The sequence below is a fragment of the Helianthus annuus genome, chromosome 4, assembly GCF_002127325.2.
Source record: "Helianthus annuus cultivar XRQ/B chromosome 4, HanXRQr2.0-SUNRISE, whole genome shotgun sequence".
Taxonomy (NCBI): Eukaryota; Viridiplantae; Streptophyta; class Magnoliopsida; order Asterales; family Asteraceae; genus Helianthus; species Helianthus annuus.
In genome coordinates, this window is record NC_035436.2 from 95,662,391 (window position 1) to 95,669,666 (window position 7,276).

Here is a 7,276-nt window from a genome sequence, read left to right on the forward strand (position 1 = left end):
TTAAATCCGTTTTTCGATCCGATTTCGGATACGGTAGTTGAAATTTAATTACGAACTAAATTAATCGTAAAAATTTAATATTTTTCGGCGTTGTCAGAATTTTGTACGGTTTCAATCCGTTGCCGTTTAACGTTTCACAGGTCTCTCTGTAAACCATCGTTCGCGCTTTGTTAAGACGGATAGGCGTTCCCAGGCACTCCAAAGGCCTAATTACATTAATTTGCTTTGTAAACACTAATTATTATTGCGTTAATCCTATGTTAATCACGTAATTAAGATCCGTAAATGACCGGTTGTCACATTCTCCCCCTGTTACAGAAATTTCGTCCTCGAAATTTAGATTATGTTATCTCTTCAGAATTGTGTTTCAAAAGTTGACGTCAAGGGAAAACAAGATGTATAAATACAGTCACTAGTGTGACTAAGTTAACAGGATCCAACAATGAACAGGATCTTCGACCAATCGAATTCCATGTGAACGATTATAACATGTAAACGAGTTCTAGAAGCAAAAGCATCCACTGGATGAACTTAGAATCAACCATCTCAAATATAATAGTTTGCATGAAACGCTCGATCGTGATCAGCACAAGCTGCAAGTTATACCGACGCCTCAAGGTGTCGTAATGAAATAATTCAATAATACCGGTGATCAAACAAGTATCACCTGTGTTTTGCATGAAACGATCGATCATGATTAGCCCAAGCTACAAGTTTGTACCAACACCACAAGGTGTCGTAATGATTTAAACAATCCAATAATAGCGGTGATCAAACAAATTCACCGTGTTTGAAGTCAAATGAATGCGCAGTAAAGGGAATCTGAAAGTTCGTTTCAAATGACATCATAGAATTTTCAATTGAAAATGAAACACCAAGGAAATAATATTCTCGATCGAAGGTGCAGAAGCAATGAATATTGTAAGATAGTCGATCGATGTTGAAAGGACCGTTAGAAGGTACACCGGAATATGAAACGAATTTTGTGTACCCTTGTCTTATCACACGATTGTGTTAAGACTGTTTTAATTATGATAAATCAAAGCGGATTTAAAGCAATCAATAAGTAATATTTAAATCCGTGCATGAGATGCCGAAACGAGTTTAGCGCAAGCTTCAAATAAGTGAAAGATACCACCCCAAGGTGTCGAAATCAACAAACAATTTAGTGGAGTCGAATGTCATACAAGTTTACTTCGACTCGAAACAAATAAAACATTTGTTAAAACAAATTTTTGAATATGATGCCCTCAACACATCATATGACGCTCTGAAGTGAATATGTGTAATGGACAAGTTCAAACAATTGATCTTGGTTTTAGCGCAATTCGACAATAAACATATGTATCAACAAGAAAACTTTCGGCATGGTCACAACGAAAAACCATGTATGTAACTTGTAAAGAAATGATCGTGATACAATGACCATTAAGAGGAGTAGAGATACTAAAATCTACTCAGTAAATGTAAAAGTCGAAATTTCAATAAAAGAAATTTTGAGGACTTTACCCGGGGTTGCGTGTGACGACCAATTGTTAGGTGACATTACCGTCGTTAACCGAAATAGGGGGGATGTGGAGACATACGTCTTTTCCTTGGAGTGATTCGTGTCGTTGCAGGATCGCGTGACAAGTTATCGTTTCCTGGCCGTTAGTTCTCCTGCTGACAGGAATCTAGCGTCGTCGTTGAATTGCGCCATCGCGCCTTTTCAAAGGCCTCGCCTCGGTAGTCGTATGTGACGTACTTCAACCTCTGTTGATGTAAGCTTAAGTTCCACGTATACCTGTGCACTAGCGTCGTGTGCCATGTAGAAGGTGATGTACCCCGACATCCGTGGACGTAAAAATTGAGTTCCATGTATTCCCGTGCGTTAGCGTTTTGTTATGCGTAGGCTGCCTGCTCGGGGAGTTAAAATATCATAGACAATGTGGATAATAGTGTGTACCCGAGTTAATATTCGCGATTCCTACGTGATGTCCATGCACAAATAATCGATCATATAATCAAATACGCTTGTTAGTCACCAATAAGCAATCAAATAATTCCCCTAGTCCCACTAGTCTATCCTCCCAGCCTCTCAGACTGAACTTCCTAGTCCCACTGGACTATACTTCCAGCCTCTCAGACTGAATCTCCTAGTCCCACTAGACTATCCTTCCAGCCTCTCAGACTGAATCTCCTAGTCCCACTAGACTATCCTTTCAGCCTCTCAGACTGAATCTCCTAGTCCCACTAGACTGCCCTTCCAGTCCTCCCAGACTGAATCTCCTAGTCCCACTAGACTATCCTTCCAGCCTCTCAGACTGAATCTCCTAGTCCCACTAGACTGCCCTTCCAGTCCTCCCAGACTGAATCTCCTAGTCCCACTAGACTATCCTTCCAGCCTCTCAGACTGAATCTCCTAGTCCCACTAGACTGCCCTTCCAGTCCTCCCAGACTGAATCTCCTAGTCCCACTAGACTATCCTTCCAGCCTCTCAGACTGAATCTCCTAGTCCCACTAGACTATCCTCCCAGCCTCTCAGACTGTTGTGTACTGTATGTAATTATTTTATGCACCGTGTATGAAACACCGTAACAGTGTATGTTTGAAAACAATATTTTGACTGCTTGTTTTTCGGCAACGGTTGGAGACCATATTCGAGTACTAGGCGTTCTGTATGTATTCAACGTCTCAATGATCTAAGTCCTCAGGGGGAAAGGTGAGGTTAGAGCCTAGGTATCACAACAGAAACCTAATTCGCTGTAACCTATAGCTCTGATACCAATCTGTCACACCCCGAAATTATCAGAGCATTGGCGTGACTGGACTGGTATCTTCATTGCACAGCGGAAGCAAATAAGCTAAGTCTTTCTAGAAATTGAACGCCCACTAAGTACTCGACTCTTCATGGTCCTCCTATTCCAACCGTGCTTTGTCTTAGAAATGCAACCTGAGAAAGAACATGCGAAAAAGTCAACATAAAGTTGAGCGAGTTCATAGTTTGTTTGTAAAAGATCTGAAATAAATCCTTTGAGTTGTGAAAGGTTTGAAATAAATCTTTGGTAACCGGTTTTTGAAATAGTAATGAGAAAATGAATTTAAAAATCATTTTCTTGCCAAGTTATATGGAAACGTTGTGTTTGTAACACGTTATGTTCATAAAACCATGTATTTGTAATGTTCGCATAACCGTCAATGCCCACCCTGACCTTGACTCTATACCCCCATAATTCTTTGGATTTGTATAAAACATGGTAGTTAATTTGTATGAACTAAAAGTTTCCGTAAGTATAAAATCCCTGGTATGTAGCAGTGTAAGAGGACTTGTGATCACCAATGGTTTGCAAGGCCACTGACATATGTGAAGTGCAAATAGGGAGACTCAAACCTAGCAGATTTCGCCACGGCAAAGTATGTGGACAAAGTCACCCCACGGTCCGTTTCTAGTTTGGCCGGGGGCTGGGCTCGCTACACCCAGATAGATCTACCGCTCCTGTCCCTCGGTCCCTCCATGAGGACTAATGGCCCCATGTTGTTCCTATCCACTCACATGATCGTATAACACCTCCTTACGTTAACCATACCATGTAAAAATTTTTCGTAATTACTGTAACATATATTCCACCTCAGCCACCCTGGCTGAGCCTCCCCAACCACCCTGACTGAGCTTTCCCAGCCACCCTGACTGAGCTTTCCCAGCCACCCTGACTGAACTTTCCCAGCCACCCTGACTGAACCTTCCCAGCCACCCTGACTGACTCCTTAGTTATGAAAAATCATTCATATTTCGAAAATAAGCATTTGTTTTGTAAAAACCGGTATGTTTAGTATAAACCTTTCGTAAATCATTTGAGTTCCTCGAAATCCATTCGTGATATGATTTAGAAATACGAGTTTTGCGTTTGTTCAAAACTTTGTATGTTTCTGAAAATTGTGTATGTCTTTCCACCCCGAAAACATTTACAAAAAGAATGTAAAACAGTAGTAAAAAGTGGGTGTTATGAACTCGCCTGAATATTCCTGTGCAAAGCTAGCTAATTACGACTTCGCGATGTCGTTTCCAAGACGAGACTTGCTAGCGTGCGTTCTACAATATTCCTAACATGAAATATCTAATAAGTTTCTAAGCAAAAACGGTAACTACGTGTTACCGAGCTCTACCGAATCGTTAATCGAACGATTCAACGGTATGTTGTTAACTTAATGGAAAAGATTAAGTTATACGTGTTAAGTCCCGTTTAATGCTAGCAGCAATTTAATAAGTCTTGAAAAAGACTTAGTTTCCGAGAGACTTAAAATAAATAAATAAATATTTATATAAAAATATAAATATATCGTTATCATCGCGCTAGACGTCTCGAGTAGTCGTACGTGTATAAAAAGAATATTTCTATGAAAATATCATATAACAACTCATATTATCCGATGCGTCTCGTATGATAAGTATTGAAATAGGTTTATATGCCGTTTAGGCGTATAAAATAAATATGAAAAGTTATATTTATTTTATAAAAGAAACGTCGAGTTGTTGGACGTTTAAAAATAAATATATACTATATTTTTGGTTATAAACGAGTACAAGTCGTTTGATAAATATAAAACTATATTTATTTTAATAAAAGAATTCGTATTGTTCGATACTTGAAATAAATATATAAACTATATTTATTTCTATAAAAACGAATTCGTGTCGTTGAACATTTCGAATAAATATATAAACTATTTATTTTCGCTGAAAGGAGGTCGGGTTATTCCATGTTTGAAACAATTATATATAATTTATTTTACAAAAAGGATTCGTGTAGTTGTATATAAATATGGAAATATAGGAACCATATTTATAAAGTAATCCGTGTTTCGAAAATCGTAAGGTGTCGTCGAAAGCGAAACACATTTGTATATGTATTCAGTTGATAGTTTCGTTCGTTTTATTTTACGGGTTTTCTTGAAAAAAAACGGGCAGAGTTTCCTCTGTTTTTGGACGCCCCGACAACACAATTGTCGTTATTTTATAAAAATTCAATCAACCATGTAATAGTATAACCAATCTATATAAGATTTTTGTTGAGTATATCAAATGTAAACAAATCTCAAATTAAGTCGGTTCGAGCTCGTTAGTCACGAAATAAATAAAGTCTGTATAACAACGTAAATAAATAAAACGCGTCGCTAATTCTTTACCAGTCTTCGTGTCGAAAGCCGAGCTGACCGAGTCAACTCGCTGAGTTGACTTGCTGAGTTGACTCGGTTGACCGAGTTGACTTGGTTTGACCGAGTCAACCAAACCGAGCTGAGTTGAGTCGCACTGAACCGCACCCGAAACTGTATAGTGACCCGAACACAAAACTGAGTCGTGACACGAACCAAAGTCATTGTCTGTTGTTAACCGGGTTTAACCCGAAACTGAATAAGAACCCAAACTGAACCCAAATCGAGCCAACCATCGGACCAACACCGCTGCCATAGTCGCCGGCTACCCCGACACCGGCCGGCTCCGACACCCACCACCGCCACCTGAAACGACAGTAACTGACCGGGGACCTTCGATTTAGAGAAGAACAGAATCAAAAAGGAAGAAGGAGGAGCGTCTTACCGGAAAACTCGTCGGACAACGCCTTGGACCGCAGACTTCTCACACCGTCCACCGGGTAACTGGACAGACCGGCGGTCCGAACCTCCGACCGCCGGTTTTTCCCTCTCTCTTTCTCTCCGGCTCCTCTCTCTCTCCTCCCGAGTCTCTCTCTCTCCTCCGAATCTCTCTCTCTGCTCGGCTCTCTCTCTCTTCGTCGCTCACCACCACCGGACGTGGTGGGGGTCCGCCGGTGACCTCCGGTTGTCGGGAATCATGAAGATCAAGGGGGGGGGGGTCAGCTGCTTGTTTGTGTGTCTGTGTTGTTGTTTTGAGAAAATGAGGATTTGAGAGATGATCATGATTTTGACTTATGTGTGTAATTGAGAGCATGAACTCTCTGTGTTTCTTTGTATGGTTCGAGAGAGATGAGAGGCAACATTTTGAGAGGATAATGTTTTATTTATTTATTTATTTATTTATTTTTTTTTTGTGGTTACTGCTTAGGAATCGAGAGAGAGAGAGAGGCATCTATTTGATGGTGGGTGTGTTTGATTGTATGAAAAATAAGGGGGGTATGGGTCCTTATATAGAGAGGTGTAGAATTGTTATTGTCCCTTATATATTCAAATTACCTGGTCACATTTTTTATCCAATGACTCAAAATCTCTTGAAGAGATTTTTCAAGATTTTGGACAGATTTGTAAGATTTATCAAAATCTTATAGATTTTGTTAGGTTTTAGTATGATCTTGTGGGATTTGTAGAGATCTTGAGAGGTTTAATATATTATGTGCGGGTTTAGGCATGTGGGTTTTGGGCTTGGGTCCAGGGCCCACAAGACCATCTCATGTGCAGGTGGCCCGTAATTTCTACGAGACCCGTTGTCAAAACCCGACGTCGTAAAAATGTCGAAATTTGTTGTTTTAAATTAAAAAGACGCAACGTAGTGTCGGTAGTCGCGTGTGACGTGCTTGATCCTCGTTTACGGTACAAATTCGCGAAAATTCCATAGAAGACGTCATTCATTGTTTAAATCCGTTTTTCGATCCGATTTCGGATACGGTAGTTGAAATTTAATTACGAACTAAATTAATCGTAAAAATTTAATATTTTTCGGCGTTGTCAGAATTTTGTACGGTTTCAATCCGTTGCCGTTTAACGTTTCACAGGTCTCTCTGTAAACCATCGTTCGCGCTTTGTTAAGACGGATAGGCGTTCCCAGGCACTCCAAAGGCCTAATTACATTAATTTGCTTTGTAAACACTAATTATTATTGCGTTAATCCTATGTTAATCACGTAATTAAGATCCGTAAATGACCGGTTGTCACATATAGCGCTATATCATACTACCAATCGGCTGGGTGAATGTATAAAAATGGTACAATCCAACAATTTGTTTATTAAGTTTTGGAAAATTAGTGTTTAAACCATAGGTAATTGTTTAATTTGTCAAAAGAATATGTATTAAGCATGTGTAATCATATAGTTTAAAATCAGGAAAATAACAGATAGGCATATATGTTTCACCCCAAAACAATTGAAAACAGTAAAAGAGGGGACTATGTACTCACTTGAGATTGCAAGTATCCTTGATTAAGTGTCCTAACAAAGCTCGGGAAATCAAGGAATCAAGTGGCACCTAGTATGGATCACTATGTTAAACAATCGGATCCTAAATCGGAAGATAGGATAGAATGAGGTTCTATAAATCAAATGAGTATT

The 7,276-nt window shown here is 39.5% G+C and overlaps 1 long non-coding RNA gene across 2 annotated transcripts; it reads right to left on the reverse strand.

Moving 5' to 3' along the window:
• Positions 1 to 4,021: 4,021 nt before the first annotated feature.
• Positions 4,022 to 6,582, reverse strand: LOC110891626. Of its 2 annotated transcripts, none has more exons than XR_002565428.2 (3): positions 5,576 to 6,581; positions 5,164 to 5,511; positions 4,022 to 4,080 (listed from the first exon to the last, which is right to left on the reverse strand). It is a non-coding gene; the product is annotated as an uncharacterized LOC110891626 (long non-coding RNA). The 2 variants fall into 2 exon arrangements; XR_004891143.1 differs by having other exon boundaries at positions 4,030 to 4,069; positions 5,576 to 6,582.
• Between the last annotated feature and the right edge of the window lie 694 nt (positions 6,583 to 7,276).